The following is a 24,159-nucleotide window of genomic DNA, read 5'->3' as shown; positions in this document are numbered from 1 at the left end:
TTCACTTTTTTTTTTTTTGCATCAAAACACTAGTGCTTCAGTTAACTGAGCTTTTAACTAATCGAAACCTTGCTAACGTCTATCAGATCATTCCAATTCCATATCTTTCTGTAATAACCGACTAGTTTTAGAAAACCTCTGATTTCAAATATATTTTTCACTATCATTTCAGTTACAAAATCTATAGCACATTCAACTTCTTCAATCAACAGTAGTTCGGGCAACTCTTCTGGAAACACATTAGAATTCTCTTGCACTATTGCCGTTGATTTAAACCTTAACTTAAATATTTTAATATTCAATACATAAACAAGGTAAATATCATGACCCCTTTCCGGCATATATCTGTGTTGGCATGTTCAATATCACAATAGACAATTAGCTTAATCTTCTCTGATTCAACAAAACATTTCATCATCTTGATCTTGCAACATATTATACTTCTGCTTATAATTTACCACCATATCATGCGAATTAACCATTCCATTATTGAGATTATATCAAACAAGAAGAACATCAAATCGATCGAAAAAAAGAGTATTATTATCAAACAGTTCCTCGCAGATCTTATCACCCATAAATACTAATCTAAAAATTTAATGCTTCAATCCAAAAATTTCAGCAAACTCAACAGAGAAATCTTTAATAGATACTGAACTTATGTAATCATAGGAATAGTCAAACCAAGATCAATTTAAAATAATCATATTAGTATCGATAAAGAAGAAAGTACCTGTAATGACATTGGTAGAGATAAATCTTCCCATATACAATTAACATATACCCTGGATGATGTTCATTCTCCAGATTTTACAGTAAAGTCATTTGTCACACTTCGCTTTCATCAGATTTCGAGGTTACTGAGGTAACCTACCTCTGTTAACTACATTACTCGGTCTTGAACTCGAATAATGTTTTTTCAATTTTCTTCAAGCAATCACTAAGATAATAATCGGAGAATCATGTCTAACACATATTCCATTCCTTATTCTATATTCTTCACTTCCGCCTTCATTTAAACCATCTTCAAACCATTTGTATCATACGCTTTCTATCGGAATATACCTCCGATATATTTATTTAATCAAACAAATTCCCTTCATACACAGCTTGCGCTTATATGACCCTGTTTAAGCTTCAAGAATTCTGTATGTTTCTGATCAAGAAATCTCTGACTGATATATATATATATTTCTTTCAGAACTCATCTCAAAAAATTTGCAAACGCAACATTCATCCCCGAAGGGAACAAGATCCCCATGCCTAGGATATCCAAAACTACGAAAATAAGCCTACAGTTGACTATAAAAAAAAGGGGCTTTACCCGGAAGAGGACTCGAGAGATACCTTCAAGGAAAGGTGAAAGCACCGATGATGAAGGATAAATAAGACCGCTTCGACTTAGAATTTAAGCCAGACACGAGACAAAGAAAGAGGGAGTTGGAAAAGAAGCAAGAGAGAAGGAGAGCACGGTTGAGCGAGGAGGAGATCAAATGGGAACCAATGATTTTCCCTCACATATCCAGAATTTTTGTATCTGGAGGAATCGCCAAGAAAGGAAACCACAGAAAGAATGTTGGGAAATCTAAGCATTAATGCCATATCTGAAGAGGGAACTTGAGAAGAAAATTTGTCAAACATTTGCTCTTATATACTTGGGAGTGTTCTGAACAACTAGACTGCGGAAGAGATTCCTGTAGTGTTTAGGGATAATTCAGAGTAATGTTCAAAACACAGTTGTTGCTCTAAGCCTGGAGTAATAAGAATCCTTTTGTGAAATAGGCTTGTGTCCAAAATCTTTATTTCAATTAAATGCATCTTTGATATCATTCTAAGCAGATATTCTTTTATTCGTTCCATTTCATTCATAATCATGCTATATAGATGATTTTTCTTAGATTCTTTTGTCCTATGGACTTTCTTTCAATTTTTTTATTATTCATTCATCATACAAATAATTATCCTTAGACACTGTTGTTTTTGGGTTGCCTTTCCTCACCCTAAGAGGTTTTTAGATATCAATGATATGAGTGACGATGCTAAGGACACAGAGTCTCTTTTTTATTAGGATATTTATATGGAGGATTCTTAACATTTTGAAGATGATCAAGATTGTTACCTATCTCTTGACTTGTTGAGGATGGTAGAACAAGATGAAAAATAAATCCTACCTCACAAAGAGTCAGTCGAAATCGTAAGCTTGGGGGAAGGAAAAGAGGTAAAGATTGGAACTTGTATCACCGTAGAGACAAAATAAGATCTTATTGAGTTACTCCAAGAATTTAAGGATATCTTCGCATGGTCATATCAAGACATGCCTGGGTTAAATACTGACATTGTTATACATCGAGTCCCCGTAAAGGAAGAGTGCAAGCCTATTCAACAAAAGTTTTGAAGGATGAGGCCTGATATTTTACTGAAAATAAAAGAAGAAGTCAAGAAGTAGTTCTATACTGGGTTTTTAAAAGTGGTTAGATACTCAGAATGGGTAGCCAATATCGTCCCTATCCCTAAAAAAGATGGAAAAGTACGAATGTGTGTAGATTATAGGGATTTGAACAAAGTTAGGCCGAAGGACAATTTCACATTGCCTCATATCGACACCTTAATAGATAACACGGTAGGTTACTCACTGTTCTCCTTCATGGATGGGTTCTCGGGGTACAACCAGATTAAGATGCATCTTGAAGACATGGAGAAGACCGCATTTGTAACTGCATAGGGAACATTTTGCTATAAGGTGATGCCATTTGGATTGAAAAATGCTGGAGCAACTTATCAAAGAGTTATGGTAACCCTGTTCTATGATATGATGCGCAAAAAAATTGAATTTTATATCGATGATATGATCGCAAAGTCCCTGACAAAGAAGGAGTATGTACAAGTCCTGAGGAAATTGTTCTTAAGGTTGAGAAAGTTGTGCCTTAATCTGGACAACTCGGAGATTAAGACAGTATATGTTATATCACACCACTTGACTTATTTCGAAACTGGATCCTCTGAAATACATGATGGAGTCGACAGCTTTGAACAGAAGAATGGCCTGATGGTAAATTCTGCTTTCCAAATTTGATATAATCTATGTGAACTAGAAAGCTATAAAAGAGAGTGCAATAGTAGATTTCCTAGCTAGTAGAGCTCTGGAGGACTATGAGTCGTTAAACTTTGATTTTTCGAATGAAGATCTAATGTATGTTACAACCACTGAAGAAGATTCTTAAGAAGACCATCCTTGAAAATTAAATTTTGACAAAGCCTAAAATGCTATGGGTAACAGAATCGGGGCAGTCCTAGTATCCCCAAACGGAGATCATTATCCTTCACTAGTAAATTAGATTTTGATTGCACGAACAATATGGCAGAATATGAAGCATGCATCATGGATATCCGTGAAGCCATAGAATGTAAGATCAAAGTGCTACAGGTGTATGGGGATTCAGTGCTAGTGATTTATCAACTCAATAGAGAATGGGAGACAAGAGATCCCAAGTTTATCGATTATCAAAAGATGGTTCTTGAATTGATTAAAGAGTTTGATGAGATCACCTTCTACTACCTTCCTCGAGACGAGAATCAGATGGCTGATGCCCTAGCTACTGTAGCTGCAATGATTAAAGTAAAGAAATAAGAGGATGTAAAACCTATCTAGATGAGTATTTGTAAGGCTCCGGCTCATTGTTACAACATCGAGGAGGAAGAAAAGGATGATCACCCGTGGTATCACGATATATTGCGATATATGAAGAGTCGTGAATACCCTGACCAGGCAACTAAGAATGATAAAAGGACGTTGAGAAAACTAGCCAGTGACTATGTCTTAGATGGGGAAATCCTATACAAAAGAAGAAAAGAGCAAGTGATGTTAAAATGTGTGGACGCCATTAAGGCTAAAAAGATCTTAGAAGAAGTCCATGAGGGTGTCTGTGGAACATATGTCAGCGGCTTTACAATGGCTAGGCAGATTATGAGATTCGGGTATTATTGGTCCACCATGGAAGGGGATTGTATTAATTATGCTAAGAGATGTCTTAAGTATCAAATTTATGGAGACAAAATTCATATGTCTCATTCACCTCTTCATGTTATGACTTCTCCATGGCTTTTCTCTATGTGGGGCGTGCATGTAATTGGGCCAATATCGCCAAAAGCTTTCAATGGACATCGATTCATCTTCGTAATCATCGATTACTTCACCAAGTGGGTAGAAGCCACTTCATATGCCAATGTCACAAGGTCGAAAATCAGTAAGTTCTTAAAGAAGGAGATCATATGTCTGTATGGAATGCCAGAAAGGATCATATCAGATAATGCACTAAATTTGAACACTAGCAAAATAGCAGATGTCTGCAGTCAATTTAAGATCAAACACTATAACTCATTGCCATATCGCCCAAAAATGAATGGTGTAGTAGAAGCAGCCAATAAGAACATTAAGAAAATTGTGGGGAAAATGACTGAGACTTACAAAGATTGGCATAAGAAGTTACCATTTGCCCTTTATGCTTACCAAACGTTTGTCAGGACCTCCACCGGGGCAACGCCTTTCTCTTTGGCCTATGGAATAGAGGCAGTTTTACCAATTGAAGTTGAGATTCCTTCTCTCCGAGTTTTATCAGAAATGAAGTTAGATGAAGTAGAATGGATCCAGTCTCGATATGATCAATTGAACTTGATCGAAGGAAAAAGACTAAGGGCTATCCGTAATAGTCAGATGTACCAAAAACGAATAATGCAAGCTTATGACAAAAAGGTTCGCCCAAGAGAATTCCATGAGGGGGACCTAGTATTGAAAAAGATCCTTCCATGCAAAATGACTTCAAAGGAAAATAGATTCCAAACTAGGAATGAACTTATGTAATAAAGAAAGCCTTTTCCGGAGGAGCACTGATTCTAGCCGAGATGGATGGTAAAAACTTGCCCAATCTCGTAAATTCAGATTCAGTCAAACCTAAAAGGAGAGAGGCCAAGGCAAAAACCCGCAAATGGCGCTTTGAGACTTTCTAAAAAAAAATCTGAGAGGTTAAGGCGAAAACCCACAAAGGGTGCTTTGATACCAAAGGGTTTTGAGTTGAAAACCCGAAAAAGAGCAGCTCAAATTTTAATCGAAGGCGGGGCACGCGGTAGTCTTGTCTTCTTCGGATTAACAAGAAGGAATGGTGCTACATCTTGGGCATCAACAAAGTACTATAGGTCTTCTAGTCACATATCAAGTTCAAACTCGAGAAGTTTTGTACAGAGAAGCTCATACTGCGATATCTAGGGCACCTATTTTCATCTTATTCATTTTGTACTTTAGCAAAATTTGCTATTTTGGTTACTTTTCCACTTCGAGTTTTGCTCTCAATAAAATTTTATATTATACATTGTGATAAACTTTTTCAAGCATTTTCCATTGAAACAATGATTATTGGGCTGGTAATATTCACATAAAAGTTTTGCATATTACTGTAAAAAGTTTCTAAATAGTATAAGAGCCTGAAACAAAACTGTTATTTAGAACTCACCAAGCCTAAGGGTAAATTGTGACTATTCCTTTGGGTTTTCAGTCTCGGTCAAAGATATTAGCTGAATAAGAAGCCATGATATTGCGCCAGTGATAGAACCTTGATAAACAATGAGCAATGACAACCCAAATATAAAGAAATGATCATTCTCATGACATTCTACATTCATGCAAATATCATTCATACACATCTAGTTAGGAGGATTTGATTCATTCTGATCATGACATCCTAATCACTTGGCATAAACTTAGGCCCATGAAACCAATTCTATAGGTCATGTTCCCTAGAGGACGGTGTAACAAGATCGGTGAATCCACAAATCCCATACCCCTGAAGTTGCAGTAGAATGGATTGAGGTTATAATAGCGAATCTTATTTTCCTGAAGTTGCAATGGAACAAATTGAAGCTATAATTACAGATCTTATCTCCCTGAAGTTGTAATGGAGCAGACTAAAGATAGCAAATCTTATCTCCCTGAAGTTGCAGTGGAGCAGATTAGAGCTACAAATTGCAGACCTTGTTTCCCTGAAGTTGTAGTGGAGCAGGTCAAAGTTACAAATCTTATCTCCTTGAAGTTGCAGTGGAGCAGGAAAATACACAAACCTTATCTCCCTGAATTTGCAGTGGAGCAGGTTGAAGTTACTAATTCTGATCTCCTTTAAGTTCCAACGGAGTAGATCGAAGTTACAAATCTTTCCTCCCTGAAATTATATTGGAGTAAATGGAAATTACAAGTCTCGCTTTTCTGAAGTTACAATAGGGCTACTTAAAGAAGAGGAGCACCACAGAGGTCAAGACTTGGCGAGACCAAGCAAAATTGGTCATTCCTAAAAGTCTTTGCTCTATTTTTGTTACACGACAATGAGCAAAGAGAGGCAGCTGTAGAAAGCCCAATTTTCCCGGGGCCCAACAACCGAAATAAGACCAAATATTAAACCAAAAATCCAAATAATAAAACCAAATAAAATTAATAGCCCATCATCAGAGTCCAAGTTACATAACCCAAATTTGAAACCCAAAAATAATAAAACCCTAAGACCCAATTACATTGGCTCAAGTGGCCTAAAGCTCAAGTCGTGTTTGCAGCAAACCCTAGCTTGCGCCGCAACAGCCGTCGCTCCACCAACAACCCCCACACCACGTCCACCTCCACGTCGCCATACCTACGAGAAATAACGCAGCAAAAACAAAAGTTTTGTTGTATTTTCGGGTATAAAAACCTAAACAACCATTGTATTTGGGACACTTTTTTTTTACGAATATAAGCAGAAAAATCAGAATACGAAAAAACTATATTCGAAACATAGAATCGAAATTTCCAAATGTTGCAATTTTATTTTGTTTTTATTTTCATTTCATTTTTATTTTTTAGTGTTTGATTTTACTCCTAGTTTACTTTTTTAAAAAACGAAAATACGAAGAAGGATTGAAAAACTAACCTTTTTTTCGAACCTCACCGCTATGGGTGGCCTAGACTCATCGTTTTCGATGAAAAATGAAGCCTTTAGGCTTGGAAAGCCAAAAAAGCAAAAAAAAAAATTATTTTCCCATTACGAGATTTGCGGCGCTGCTTCAAGAACCGCCACTGGGTTTGGTGTTTGGAGCCTAAGGTCGGACATGTAATGAGAGAGGAAAGGGGAGAGTAAATTTTTGTTTTTTTTTAAGGAGGGTTAAAATGAGGGATTTTAAAAAATTTTGGGCTTAAATAGCAATATCAAAACGACGTCGTTTTGATTAGCCCCCCAAGCGCCCAAAACGGATCGTTTTGAGGGGCCGACCCAAATTCTGACCCGACCTGCAAGTAGGATCCACGTGTTTTCTAAGTAATGGTCTTATTGTGTTTTTTGTCCTTCCACATTTTCTATCTTTTCAATACGATTTAGTTTTATTTTCAAATTTACCCCACGGTTTTTTCGATTTCAATTAAGTCCTCCCTGGTACTGCTCGTTTTGGAGGGTGGGTTTATTTCCCAGTTTGGCCCCTCCTTGTTATGCGCGCATTCAAATTGGTCCTCTCTCTTCTTATTTGTTTCAAATTCGCCCATGAATTTCGATTTTAAATTCAAATTAATCCCTTTGTTATTTTTGCTATTTTATTAATTATTTAGTGTTATTATTGCTTTAATTATATTTTATTTTTAGGCTTATTATTATTAGATTATTATTATTATTATTTCAGATATTTTCTTACTCAAATACTTTTATTTATCTTTTTATTTGTCTATTTATGTTTCTATCATTATTATATTTCTATGTATTATATTTCTATTTCTATTTATATATTAATATCATTATTTATTATTATTTTATAAACTATTATTATCATTATCATTATTATTATTATCAGTTCTATTATTATTTTCTATCATTATTACTATTACTTTTTACTATTATTATTTTGTACCATTATTGTTATTATTATTATTTTTCTTACTATTATTTATTATTATTGTTATCTATAGTATATTAATTGTAAATTGCTCCTTTAATTTTATTTATATTTTAATTTGTTATTTTATTTTTAATATTTTTTATTTTTTATTATTCCTTGCATTATTATTATTATTTTTTTATTTTTTTGTTTTTGGTATTTATTATTATTCCATTTATTTATATATATATTTATCCCAAATTGTATTTTTAAAGTTTATTTTATTTCTTTTCTAATTTGGTTCTTTATTTTCGATGCTTTTATAAATTATTCTCTTACATTATTTATGTAATTATTTTATTTACTTTTTGTTTTTCTTTTTAGTGCATTGCTTTGTCATTATTATTATGATTGTCACTAATACTAGTGTTTATTTTGTTTATCATTTTACCTTGACTATTAATGTTGGTATTAAATCGATATATGTTACGCGATTATTGTCATTGTATCTTATGATTCGTTCATTAGTCCCCCCTTATTGCTGTCATTTGATAACATAATATTTTATTCACATACCTTTTCAAATATGGTATTAATTTTCACCAAAATTCATAAAGAAGGGATTTTTTTAAATAAAGGCAATATTCTGTGATTTGAGAATTCGAGAGATTGTGCCCTAACGTACTAGGTTTTGATTTTTCTCGTTTGATCCAAAGACCGAATGACCTTCTAAAATAAAAACGCATGAGTTTTGAAAAACAAAAGACAAGCTTATTCTCGAGGTTTTAAAATATTGTATCCTAACGTACTGGATGCGGCATTTTATTATTTTGGGACGAGAAGGTCTTTAACATCCATTTTGATTTACTCAAGCAATTTCTGTGTAAAAATCAACACTAATAAAGAAGGGATCGTGTTTTAAGTTCTTTTCGAGTTTTTAACTTTTAACACTAAGACTTTAATTAATTAATTAGGTACCAATTTTGGGCGTTACAATGGTGCTAACCCTTCCTTGTGTGTAACCGACTCCCGAACCCATCTTTCTGAATTTCGTATACCAAAATTGTTGTTTAAATAAATAAAACCGTTTATTAAAAACAACTACTTTTACGAGGTGACTCAATTACACCTTACCAAAAAAAGATACGTGGCGACTCCCATGTTCATTTTTGTTTTCAAAATAAAAAGTCGACCGTTTTTGGCTTCAAAAAAAGAAATGGTTTCGACAATTATTATGATAATAATTATGATATGAGTATTGCTATTATTGTTATAAGCTGATATTCGTATTACCATTATAGTTGCATTATTATCATTATTTATCAACATGGTATTTTTTTATTTCATTTTATTTTATTTTTACTTATTACCCTAATATCATCCTTTCTTTTTACCTACATGGTTATTTTATTTTATTTTGCTATAACCATTCCATGTGTCATATTACAACATATTTATTCGCTTTTACTAAATGCATATCGTTTTAAAAGTTACGTTCGTTTTACATAACGCCTAGGAAATAATTAAAACAAAGGCAATGTTCATTATTTTTGGAATTTGGAGAGTCGTACTCCTAACTTACGGAGTAAGGCCTCTTTCTAAAACTGAAATAATCGAATATCCTATTTAAAAACAAAAAAGAAAAGCAATATTTAGGTAAAGATCAAATGGCGAGTATTATGGTTTTCGAAAATTAGAAGCATCGTGTCCTAACTCACAGGGCATGGTCCTTCTCCTCGATTAACTCAAAATAAGGCCTTTTCCATTAAACTTAATTTAGTTAAGTAATATTTTAATCAAATAATATTATACAAAGAAGGATTGTGTTTTAAATTCTCTTCAAATTATCAGTTCTCGACACTAAGATATCAAGTAATTAATTAGGTATCAATTTTGGGTGTCATGAGGGGGCTAGTCCTTCCTCATACCTAATCGACTCCTGAACCTATTTCTCGGATTTTGTAAGACCGAAACATTTTATTAAAGTTTTGAAGTGATCCAATCACACCTAATTAAAAAGGATTGGTGACGACTCCATGTTTATTTTTAAAAATAAAAGTCGATTTTTAAAAAAAAGGGTTTCGATAGCCCATACCTGTACAAATTCTATCATTAATGAGTTCGATCTTATGAAAAAGCGGATGATGCAATTTAGGATGTCTAGTATTGAGAAATAGAACTAAGGTCAAGCTTTTTAATTTAATTTTGGAATTATAATGATATTTATGAAATTTTTAGTATAGTATTAGTTATTCATTTTTGCATTTTGGAAATAAATATTTAGTTTTATATAGTGTGATTTTATTTTTAAATTTTTACGTTAAATGGTTCATGCTTTTCAAAGAACATTAAATTAATTTGTTTGATTAAAAAAAAGTATTCAAAAAGAATTGCCACTTTTTTACGTTTAAAAAAAGTTATTCGAATTTAAAAAAAAAAAGTATCTGGATACATGCTTGCAACACGGGTCGAGAAAAGAAGAAGAAAATGAAATAGAATGTGAAAGGGAAAAAATAGTAAAAAATAAATGTGCATCTGTCATAATAATTATAGAATTATAATTTAAATATTTAGTTCGACTAAAAAAAATTAGACTGATAACTTTGAAGTCGTCCAAATCCTAATTAATTTGGGTTTGGAAGATTTAGGGATTATTGTGCTTAGAAAAACTTAGCGCATCATGAGGGCAGAAAGACGGCGAAAGATCATTCACATACCAAAAAATCGGAACTTGATTGCGAATTCTCTTGCTAAAATTAGCTTGAATTGAAAATCAAGCTAACAAGTGATTGAAGAGATTCCTAAGGAAATAATAGAATATTTATTAGTAGAAAATAAAGATAATGATTTTTTTATACAATTGATGTATTCATTGTTTCTTTTCACCCAAAATATATATATATATATATATATATATATTTAACTCAAAAATCAAACTTTTTATAATGCAAAAACCAATAATATTTTAAGGAATAACACCTACTCAATCGAATCAGATTTAAATATATATATATAAAAATCAAATAAAAATCTTATTAATAATATGATTTTTATTCTTTTGTGATGAAGATAGAATGTAATAAAAGTCAGAAACCATTGGGAGCATATCATGTATCTGCCTAAACATGTCACCCACTTATAGTTGGACAAAAACTTCAAAATTGCCTAATTCATGCTAACGATGAGTTTATTGATCCCCACTCGTTCTTTCGCCATTTTCTTTAATATCACTGCATCAAATTATGGATACGCAACATAATTAAGGTTATTAGTTTTTTAATTCATTTTGGGTAGGAATTATAAGCCTCGCTCCCAAAATTTTAATTGGTTAAACCTAAAGGGCTAGGAAGGACTTATAATATAGGGTCTTTTACTTAAATAGTCTAAAAAATATAGAAAATAGATTAATTACGAAAATATGCATTTGTTACAGTATTTTGATAGTGCCATCTTATATATTAGCAGCACCAAATTAAAATGTGATAGATCTAAAATATTTAGAGATCTGATATGCAAATTTACTATTTTAATTGGTAACTGGAAATAATTCCCTGACAGTGTGGCGGCACTAAGCTTTCAAAAGGGTAGATTCCCTAATAAATCCCCCTTATTTATTATTTTCTTTATTCCCTTTTAACATAAAAAATAGAGAGGTATCTTATCAGTTAGTCCAAACAAAAAAAATTCTACCAAGAAGTATTTTTATAAAAATTCGATTTCAACATATTTTTTATTTTTCAAAAATAATTATAATTTTATTATTAATTTGAATTGCCGACATAATATAAAATTATAATTATAAAAGCTTTAGAAAAATATTATTATTTATAAATTATAATTATTAGTTAAATTATAGTTTCCAAATATAATGTGAGTGAAAGAAAATTACTATGAGTGTGGTTAACTATTATGTCGATGTTATTTGAACAAAAAATATTTTTAAAATAAATAAAATTTATTTTCAATTGAAATAAACTTTTTACAAAAATACTTTTGAACTAATTGATAAGAGGCCTCTTCATTTTTTATGTTAAAAGGAGAATAAAAGAACATAATAAACAAGGGGATTTATGAAGAATTTAACATTTTTAATATTTGGTGCCGCCACACTATCAACCGCACCTTAAAGTTTTTTTGCAGCTCCCATTTAAAACGGAAAAATTGCATATGAGGTCCTTAAATATTTTAGGTCATCACATTTTAGTCTAATATGTGGCACCATCAGAATATGGTAACAAATGCCTATTTTTGTAATTAATAAGTTTTTTTATATTTTTTTCGTAATTAATTATTAGAGTAAAAACTCCTATAATATAATTTCTACCTTTTTATTATTTTTAGACATAAAGTCTCTCTTGATTCTCTCCCCCGACCTTTCACATTAAAAACTCAAAACATTTGAAGACTAGAGATGATGATGTTTGGTTCCTCGCATAATTAATCATACCCTTTTATTCTTTTCTTTCTTTTGAATAGGAATTTTCCAAAGTTGATTTGATCAATTTCATTTAGATATATAGATTTTTTTTTGAAATCAGAATATTTACATAATTAGATACAAAATTTGATGATTAAAATAAAATATAAAACCCAAAAGTTGAATGACATTGTTTCTCTAAAAATATTTTTGATAACTAGATTTAAGTGATTACAAGGTAATTTATATAAATCTATTGATTTTTTCAGGATACAGGGTAATTTTCTTTAAAATTAAAATTTAAAAGCCTTATTCCTGCTTCACCCTTTACAAACTACCCCAAAGCTATATAAAATCTCCCTCTACCCCCACTTCAAAACATATAGAGTTTTACCCTCAATGTCGGGAAAAATATTTTGCACAATCATTGGAGGTTTTAAACTTTGTAAATAGAATTAATGTTCACAGGTGTCTTATAAGAATTTAATATAATATTAAAAAAAAGATATATATTAATTTTTAAAATACTAATGAAATAAAAAAGTGTGCTAAATACTCATATGTTTATTTATAGAAAAGGAAGTTAGTCACTTTTTGGATTCACAAACCCTCTCTTAATTTTATTTTAAGTATTTATTTGATTTGAAAATATTAAGTAAGTATTTAGTTTTTAATAAAAAAAATTTATACAATAGTAGGAATAGGGTTTTTTTCATAAAATATATTAAGAATGAAAGTTGTACAGCCAAATTTAACTAAGCCCAATAAGCCCAAATCTACTACCCGAACCAAAACCCTAGCCCACAATGACTAAAAAGGAAGGAAGAACTAAGAGAACCCTAGCCAGCAGTGCTCCCTCTGCTCCACCACCGACGCCAAGATGTGCTCCCTCTGCTCCACTACCGATTTCTACCAAGACCGCCACTCTTCCCGCAAGAATTAAAAAGAAATGACAAGTAGTTGAACCAAAACCTTTTGTAAACAAAGCTATATAAAGCCTTTGAAAACTTTGTATTTTTTAGAGAGGCATTCAAAAGAAGAAAAGTCAAGAAATCAAAGCAAATAAATACCAAATCGAAGAATCTAGTATACGGAAATCAAACCCAACCTAAGGTGATTTTCTTGAATTTTATATTTTTTTTAGTTTCTTTACATACATAAATATAATATAAGCAAGAAACACACCTTAAATATCGATTTATAAAATATAAAAAAAAAGGGAGAAAAAATTTTACCTCGGGCGATTTCCTACCACCGTGATACTGGTGGTCGAAAGCAATGACGGCACGGTGACGGTTAGCCGGAACCTAGACCGAACCCAGAGCACTTGCACAGAAAAAAAAGAAGGTTTTTTTGTTGAAACAAGAGGAAAGAATGAATTTTTGTTGAAAAATTTAGTTTATATAGGAGTATGAAACGGCATAGATTAGGGGGGATTTTGGAAACCTCAAAACGGTGCCGTTTGGCCCTCAACCCGCGCAGGTGACCCGACCCGCTAGGGGATCCGCGCGTTTTTACCTTGATGGGATATTTTCTCAATAAGTCCTTCTGCTTTTGATACTTTTCAATTAAGTTTTTTATTCCTTTTAATTTTGACCCCGTAATCTATTTGGAATTCAATTTAGCCCCTATTCGAACTACGTCGTTTAGGAGGAAAAGGATTATTTCACATTTGGGACCTCGTATGTTAGCCGCGCTTTCAAATCAGTCCCTTCCTCTTTCATTTATTTCCGGATTTGCCCGGAACTCTTGTTTTAAATTCAATATAGTCCTTAGTTTAGTTATTTAACCCCTTGGTTATTAAATTAGTTAATTTTATTATTTTCTCACTATTATTTTTTATCATTTCTTCTTATTTTCATTACTACTTTGTTATTATTATTATTTATTTTTATTATTATCATTATTACTATTATCATTATATTATACCCATATTTATTTTACTCTAATACCCTTTTTCACTATTTCAATTATCGTTATTATTATATATACATATATATATCCCTTTACTACCGCTTTTCTATATACATGTATCTTTAAATATTATTACTATTATTATTATGACTTAACAAACAGTTATTACCTCTATTTTAGTATCATCCTATTATTATCATCTTATTCTTAAACTAATTAATTTCATATAGATATTATATTATACACCTTCCTTTTATATTTATTTACTTGTTACTTCATTACTAATTATTTTAACTTGTTATTATCATTATTTATTGTTATTGTAAATATATTATTTTTCTTCTTATTTAACCTATTATTACTATTGTTTTTCTTACCTTATTATTATTACTATTATCATTATTCATTACTCTATTATTATTATTACTACTATTAAATTAGTATTATTATATTTTACTATTATTATCATTTGTATTACTATTATTTTTATCGCTTTCGTCATCATTGTCACTTTTTATTTTGCCATGTTTTATTTATTTATCTACTCACGTATTCGATCATTTTATTTACCTCATGCTTTTGTTTTATATTTTTATATTACTAGCTTTGCTTTCATCCTTTTATAATTTCTCATATCGTTATTATTGACACTGTCGCACCATTGTTATGTTCTTATACACGTCAATGCTATATTTTGCTTTTACATTTTACTATAAATCGCGTTGCTTTTTGTTCAATGTATTAAAACAATTCTTTCATAAAAGCAAAATCCGTTATTAGGCAGTCCGAGATAATCGTGCCCTAACTTACTGGGTTTCGACTTTTCTCACTTAACCTAAATAACGGAATACTCTTCCAAATCACTATACGAGTTTTGAAAAATGCTTATTCTCGAAGATACGAAGTGTTGTGCCCTAACTTACCGGGTATGATATTTTGTCATCTCGAAATAAGAATTTTGTTTCGAAATAAAGGCAATATTCGGTGTTTGAGAATTCGAGAAAACGTGCCCTAACTTCATCGGGTTTCGACTTCTCGCTTATTCTAAATAATCGAATACCCTTTTAATAAAATACACAGATTTCATAAAAGGCAAGCTCGCTCTCGAAAATTCAAGATGTCGTGTCCTAACTTCTTGGGTGTGACATTTCATATTTTGAGACGAGAAGGTCTTTAACACTTGAGCTTTTACAAAGAAGGATCGTATTTTAAAATTCTTTCAAGTTTTTTAAAATTTTCGACACTAAGACACTAATTAATCAACTAGGTACCTATTTTGGGCGACGAGGGTGCTAATCCTTCCTCGTATGTGTACCGACTCGAACCTATTTCCTTGATTTATGAGACCAAAATTGTTGTTTAAATAAATCAAACTATTTATTAAAAACAACCACCTTTATGAGGTGACCCGATCACACCTCGTCAAAAGGATCGGTGGCGACTCCGTTCTTTTATTTTCAAAAATCCGGTCGATTCCGTTTTTCAAAAAATGGTTACGACGACTTAGCGACTCCAATCGGGATACGAATGAGAGAGTCAAGCCACAAGTTGATTAACTCTTGTCTTTTATCGAAAATTGAAAATTTGGTTTTGAAATACGATCCTTTCATTGCATTTCATCGCCTATTTTTGTGGTCTAAATAATACCGCCACGTTGGTCCGATTCTTTAAATAGTGTTGCATATTGCATTGCATGACCGTTGTGGTCACACCTCTTAAGTGGGAGCGCTGAAACTATTCCTTCGTGAGGTTTTCACCTCCGTGCGGGATAGTGGATTGCTTTCGGGATACATCCGTACCTATGTCTTCGTGAGATTTTCATCTCCGTGCAGCCATAGGGAAATGTATTCCCTCGAATCGAACTTCGATGCAGATGAGCCTATAATGGGTGAAGATCGAGGAATCTGCTGGTTCAGTACCTTATTCTAGAATCAAACCCCATGTAGCGAGCCTTAAGAACCCACCCTAGGTAGAGCTACTCCAAACCCTAGTGGTTACCTGAGCAAGTGCTATATTTGTTATTCTTCGTTTGCTTTGAACTGTGTATAAACTACTGACTTGCTTTGTTTTACTTTCATTTGTATTTGCATGGCATTTTCATCATAAAAGGTGTTGATTCGTGTTCGGTTCCTAAATAGATAACTTATCATGGAAAAGGGTTTTTGATAAAGTAGAAGACAACGCTTTGTCCGGTATGGGTGAGACAACACAACAAGAGAAAGGTGATAGTCTTACCAAGGGGTATGTGTCGAGCTATGGAATTTCACTCGGATCAACAGAACCCAAAATAATCTCCAAGAATTGAAAGAAATATGGAACCAGTGGGACGACGAGTTCAAACAATTATTCTATTGTCATTACGGTGATTTACCTTATCTGCTCGATGTCAAGGTAGACGAGCACCTGTTTCGAGCCCTTGCCCAATATTGGAATTCCGCTTACAGTTGCTTCACTTTCGGGAAGGTAGATTTGGTACCTACTATAGAAGAATACACGACCTTACTCCGCTTGCTCAAAAATTCAAATAGATGAATTTATACCGGACACCTTACGTCCCAAAGATTTTCAAAAAAACTGATGAACATCACGGGGATGAGCGAACAGTGGGTGACAGCCCGGATCAAACAAAAAGGAGATTGTAAATGCATCCCATGGAGGAACCTGAGGGATCTAATCTTAGCACACCCCAACGTGAAAAAAAGGGTAGATGTCTTCGCCTTAAGCATCTATGGACTGGTCATCTTCCCCAAGGCTTTGGGGCATGTAGACGAGGCTGTTGTTGACCTTTTTGATAGGCTTAGTAAAGGAACCACACCTGTACCCGCAATCTTGGCGGAAACTTTCAGATCATTAAATGCTTGTAGAAGAGCAGGTGAAGGGAGATTTATTGGATGTGCACAGCTTTTGCTATCCTGGTTCCACAGCTATTTTTGGAAAGTGGAAAAGGTCTCATATCGTATCTTCTCTGAAAATTACTCTCCGCTGAAAGAGTTAGTGGCTACACCGAGGCGAGATGATGTAACAGAAGAAAATTGGATGAATGTTCTCCAAAATCTGCAAGAAGAAGATGTTGAATGGAGAGCCCCGTGGATGGTCCCTGATGAAATATTATATCAATGCGGAGATTTTGATTGGGTTCCCTTGTTGGGAGTATGGGGAGCCATCGGATACGCTCCTCTGCTTGCATTGCGACAATATAGATCCAGACAGTTTACACCACCAACATACGGGTTGGCCCAGTGCGAGTTCACGTTCACAGGGAATAATTACAAAAAGAAAGTTCGCGAGATATCGAATGCCTGGAACCAGACTCGTAAAATGAAGAAGTTTGCTGCAAATCCCATGACTACTCCTGAGTACGACCGATGGTGGAATCAGAGGATTAACGACAACATCCCTACATCAGATCAAGGGAATCCTCAGTCGGTAGAAGAGCACTTGAAAGTAATCCCATCTGAGCTGGAAATCATCAGGCAAGATTTCGAGAGAAAGAGTCTAGAGCTAGAAAAAAGGATCGAACATTTGGAAGAAGAAAAGATGCAGTTAGGGTTAGACGTCGATGCCCAGAAATTAGAAGCTGAAAGACTCAGAAAGGGGAAGAACAAGGCCGAAGAGGACTTAGACAGTTTAAAACGGACTATAAGAAGTCACGTAGATCAATGAGAACCATTGGGTTAGGAAAAACATCCGAACAATGGCGACATGAAGTTAGAAAAGAGCAAAGCAAAGCCAACCAGTGGGAGGAAAAATTTCGCGATACTCAAGCTCGAGAAGGTGCTCTAAAGAGAAGTTTGGTAGAAAGTCAAAATGAGAAAGAAGGGTTAAAGATCCGGTATCGAGTTAGAGAGGTTATTATATCAAGATTCGCGTAACTCGCAATCGAGTTGAAAGCTAGTCAGAGTAGAATCGAAGAATTAAAAAAGAATATAGAGGAACTCAAAACAGCGCTGCAAAATCGTGAACTTCAGATAGAGCTCCTCGAAGGAAATAACAAGCGATAGAAGGAGCAACTTCATCAATCCCAAGACCAAGTCAGGAGTAGGGACTACATCATGGGCGAGGCTTTGACTCAAGTACGAGAAGTGGCTGACCACTTGCAAACGTTAGCAGTACAAGCCGATGTGCTGAGTTTAAAATACGAGTTAGAGACGGATCGAGGCCAAAAGCTAGCTTGGCTTCTTAGACAGGTTAAGGCCTTAAGTATCAGGGCCAAGCCTTATATGTAATCTATTTTATGTAAAGAAACTTGTTTTCTAGAAAAGTTACTCTAATGAAATCGAATTGGAATCAACGCTGTTTTTGCATCCATCTCATTCATTGCATTCATGCATCAGCATTGCATCATACGCACTAAAACTTACAAGAAACCCTAAAAATCATGGCAGTTACCCTGGAACATCGTTACGGTACAAGAGGGAAAACAAAAGCAATGGATCAAAGGTTAGAAAGATTGGAACAAATGCAAAAGAGATGCAGGATCAACTACAAATCACGATGCAAGAACGGTGGCCAAAATCCAAAGAAGATGTAAGGGACCGATCTTGGAGTCCCAAAGGAGTATGATGGATCAATTAATGCGTCTATTGGTGGTGGATTAGAAAAGGAAAAGCCCCATAATCAATAATGGAGATGACAACGAAGATCCGCTCTACCTCCGGTTTGTCCCAAAGAGACGTTCAGACACAACCTGATGTGTACCCAAGAAGGCCATCAGTCACTATCAGGCCTCAACCATTTCAAACCGGTGTCTCGGCACAGATGAATTATCAGACTGGTTGGGGCTCTAATCCGGGGGATAATCCGACCAACCCTGTAGTCCTCAATCTCGATGAAGTAATAGAAGCAGAAAAGACAAGGGTAGAACTCCCGAGAGAGCTTGAGGAAAGATGTAGATGGTTGGAAGAAAAATTTAAAGAAATGGAAAACACCGACTATCGTGGTGGAATCGACGCTAAGGAATTAAGTTTGGTTCCAGACCTGGTACTCCCTCCCAAGTTCAAGACCCTAGAATTTGAGAAATACAACGGACTAGGCGTCCCAAGCCCACATCACTATGTTCTCGCAGACGCATGGCGAAGCTATATCAATAATGACCAACTATTGATCCACTGCTTCCGTGAAAGTCTAGTTGGAGCAGCTTTAGGTGGTACAACCAACTGAGTCGTAACCATATCGTTCATGGAGGATTTAGCGCGAGCTTTCATGAAGCGATGCAATCACGTGATGCATATGGCCCCGATAGAGTCACATTACGAACATGGAGAAGAAACAAAATGAGAGTTTTAGGCAATACGCCCAAAGATGGAGAGAGGTAGCAACGCAAGTTCAACCACCTCTTACGGAAAGAAACGACCATGCTCTTTATCAATACTGAAGGCTCCATTCATTAACCACATGCTAGGGAGCGCTACTAAAGCTTCTCGACATAGTAATGTCGGAGAAATGATAGAGAACGCGATAAGATGTGGAAGGATTGAAGCAGGGGAAAGTGCTAAGAGATCAACCCCGAGAAGGAAAGAGAACGATGTGAACAACATGAGTATGTATAATAAGCCAGTCACCATGAGCCAACCAAAGGTGGTGACTACCAGCCATCATGGCTCCGCAAGACAGGACTTCAACCCGAGGCCTAGCATGGAAAGAGTCCAGTTTACTCCTATCCCGATGTCCTACAAGGAATTGTACCAGAGCTTATTCGATGCCCATGTAGTGTCGCCCTTCTATCTAAAGCCAATGCAACCCCATTCCCCAAATGGTACGACGCAAACACCCAATGCGAATACCATGCAGAGCCATGTGGCACTCGATAGAAAAGCGCACCACTTTCAAGAAGCTAGTTGAAAGACTCATCAACATTGGCATCGTGAAATTTGATGATACACCTAGTCAGAAAACCCATTACCGAATCATGGGGATAAGGGTATAAATGCCATAATCAAGAGTTCGGGAAGGAAATTAAGATGAATGTTGCGAAGTGAATACCCGTTGAAAGAAGTGTGGAAAAAATGGTGGAAAGAGGTTTGATGGCGCGAAATTGGGGTTAAGCCTCGAGAAGCGAAGAATTATTGTGAGTTCCACGACCAAGAGGACCATGAGATCCGAAATGCGACCAATTCGGGCTTTAGTACAAAGATTGATGGATAATAAGGAGTGGAATTCTTGAATATGTCGGAACCGGAAAAAGCGGGGCGTGTGTGCTCTCGAAGAAGGGTCGACGAGAAACGCTTGCAAAATCAACCACCCATTGGTTATCATATCACGCTTAAGAACTAATGAAGATGGGACCCAAGTCGCACCCAAAGTCGTGATCCAGAAGCCCGTTGCTTTCCCTTATAAAGATAGCAAGAGGGTACCATGGAATTACAGCTGCAATGTGACGATCCCAGGAAAGAAGAGCCCGGCCAGTGCTTCACAAGAAAACCAAGACGTAGGTTTTTTTATACGCAGTGGGAGACGTTATGTTCCCAAGGCACAGGAACCAAAATTGCCAAAGAAAAGGTCCCGACAGTTAGAGCAAAGGAAAGAAAAGATGGTCGAGTTTGAATCGTCAGTCAATGAGTCAGTAACCGAGAATGAAGCAAGGGAATTCTTAAAATTTTTAAAACACAGTGAGTACTGTCGTTGAACAACTACATAAGCAACCAACTCGCATTTCGGTCTTGGCCTTACTTTGAGCTCGAAACGCATCGGAGCGCGTTAATGAAAGTCTTGAACGAGACATCGTCGCGATGACATCTCTGTCAACAAACCGGACCGCTTGGTCAACAATATCGTGACGACAATTTTATTTTCTTTAACGACGACGAAATACCACTAGGAGGCATGGGGTCCACAAAGGCCTCAAGACATTACCACGCGTTGCAAGGGATACACATTACGGGGTATTGATCGATAATGGATCAGCACTAAACGTCTTACCCTATCCACACCGAAAAGGTTGCGTGGATAGTTCCCATATGAAGACATGCCTAAATGTAGTAAGGGCGTTTGACGGTACTGAAAGAAACGTAATGAGGAGGATTGAATTACCCCTTCAAATCGGTCCTAGCACGTACGAGATAGACTTCTTAGTGATGGACATTAAACCCTCTTACAATTGCCTATTGGGAAGACCTTGGATCCACTCGGCGAGGCGTCTGCGTCATCATTACATCAGAAGCTTAAACTTATAACGGAAGGTCGATTGGTGACCATAAATGCAGAGGAAGACATCATTGCATCTGTTACCAGCAACGCACCATATGTGGGGACAGATGATGAAGCCATGGAATGTTCTTTTCGATCGTTGGAATTCGTAAATGCGACCTTTGTTGTCGAAGGAAATAAAGTCCCAACACCGAGACTTTCCAAAACCACAAGAATGGGACTACAACTGATGGTTGGGAAGGGAGCCTTGCCAGGGAAAGGACTTGGAAGAAGCCTACAAGGAAGGGTCAAAGTACCTATGCTCACGGACAAACGGGACCGCTTTGGCTTAGGATTCAAGCCAGATGCAAGACAAAAGAAAGAGGAGCAAGAGAAGAAACGAGAAAGGAGAAGAGCGCGTTTGAGCGGGAAGAGATTAAATGGAAACCAATGACCTTTCCCCATATATCCGAACATTTGTGTCGGAGGAACTATTTATCTTTGAAGGAAGATTGGCGGGCCAAGAGTCCACTGAAGAAATGAGGAAAACTTCAAATTAATGCCACGTTCAAGGAGGAACGGAGAAGAGAATGGGACCGGCATTCGCCTTATGAGCCGAAAGTGTTTTGAATAATTGAATCATGGAAGAGATTCCTGTAGTCTTTGAAACTAACACGAGTAATGCCCAAAACACGCTTATTACCCTAGGCCTAGGAGTAATAAGTGTCTTTCGTGAAATAGGCCTATGTTCAAATCGTTATTTCAATAAAATGCATCCTTTCGTCTTATTCAAGGCAAATATTCTTTCATACTCATACCGTACATGCCATTGTTCTTAGATTCTTTTGTTCTTTGCATCTTCCTTTCGCCCAAAACAGTCTCCGATATCAACGATGTGAGTGACCTTGCTATTAATTCGAGTCTCCCTTTGAGCGATATGTGTCTAGAGGATCCGAGGATTTTGGAGATGACGATGATTGTAACTTATCCCCGATTTGTTAAGGATGGTAGAACACAAGGAGAAACAGATTCTACCCCACAAAGAGACCGTAGAAGTCGTGAACTTGGGAGATGAACTAGAAAGAAGAGAAGTAAAGATCGGAACTCGCATCACTACTGAGACAAAGCGGGACCTTATTGAGTTACTCCAAGAGTTCAAGGATGTCTTTGCATGGTCATATCGGGATATGCAGGGCTAAGCTTGACCTTGTGGTACACAGCTCCCCATCAAAGAAGAATGCAGCCGATTCAGCAAAAGCTTGAAGGATGCGGCCCGATGTTCTCGTTAAAAATAAAGAGAAGGTCAAGAAGCAATTTGATCTGGTTTCTTACAAGTAGTTAAGTACTCGAATGGGTAGCCAACATCGTCCCGTCCCTAAAAAAGATGGGAAAGTACGGATGTGTGTAGACTACAGAGACTTAAACAAGGCCACCGAAAGATAATTTCCCATTGCCTCATATCGACACCTTAGTGGACAACACGGCAGTTACTCACTTTTCTCCTTCATGGATGGTTTCTCGGGGTACAATCAGATCAAAATGCATCCTGAAGACATGAATAAAACCACATTTGTGACCATGTGGGGAACCTTTTGCTATAAAGTAATGCCATTTGGATTGAAAAATGCGGGAGCAACATATCAGAGAGCCATGGTTACCCTATTTCATGATATGATGCATAAAGAAATTGAAGTTTATGTCGACGACATGATCGCCAAATCTCGGACTGAAGAAGAACATGTGCAAGTCTTAAGAAAATTATTTTTGAGGTTGAGAAAATTCGATTGAAGCTCAATCTCGCAAAATGTACCTTGAGCGGTCGGAAAAGCGCTAGGATTCGTGGTCAGTGGAAAAGGGATTGAGATCGACCCAGACAAAGTCAAGGCCATACAAGAATTACCTCCACCACGTACTCAAAAGGAAGTCCGAGGATTCCTAGGAAGATTAAATTACATCGCTCGGTTTATTTCACAACTAACTGAAAAATGTGACCCCATATTCCGTCTCCTTAAGAAACACAACCCTGGTGGTTGGGACGAGGAATGCCAGAAGACTTTCGACAAGGTTAAGCAATATTTGTCCAATGCCCCAGTATTGACACCGCCTAATCTAGATAAGCCATTGATACTGTATTTGACGGTATTTGAAAATTCTATGGGATGCGTACTTGGCCAACACGATGAATCGGGAAGGAAAGAAAAAGCGATATATTACCTCAGTAAAAAGTTTACTGAGTGTGAGACGAGATACTCGTTCATTGAAAAGTTGTGCTGTGCCTTGATTTGGACAACCCGAAGACTGAGACAATACATGTTGTACCATACAACTTGGCTGATCTCTAAAATGGATCCTCTGAAGTACTTGATGGAGTCAACTGCCTTGAACGGGAGAATGGCCCGATGGCAAATTCTACTTTCTGAATTCGATATAGTCTATGTGAACCAGAAGGCCGTAAAAGGGAGTGCAATAGCAGATTTCTTAGCCAGCAGAGCCCTAGAGGACTACGAGCCTCTGAACTTTGATTTCCCAAATGAAGATCTAATGTGCATAGCAACCACCAAGAAGACCTCAAGAGGGTCACCCTTGAAGCTAAACTTTGACGGAGCATCAAATGCCATGGGTAGCGGAATCAGGCGATTCTGGTGTCCCAGAGTGGAGATCATTATCCATTCACTAGTAAATTAGATTTATTTGCACAAACAATATGGCGAATCTGAGGCATGCATCATGGGAATATGTGCGGCCATAGAGCGTAAAATCAATGTGTTAGAGGTATATGGAGATTACGCCTAGTAATTTATCAACTCAAAGGTGAATGGGAGACAAGA

Source organism: Gossypium arboreum, chromosome 9, assembly GCF_025698485.1.
Source record: "Gossypium arboreum isolate Shixiya-1 chromosome 9, ASM2569848v2, whole genome shotgun sequence".
In the NCBI taxonomy this organism is placed as follows: domain Eukaryota; kingdom Viridiplantae; phylum Streptophyta; class Magnoliopsida; order Malvales; family Malvaceae; genus Gossypium; species Gossypium arboreum.
Note: the sequence above shows the minus strand (reverse complement) of the source record.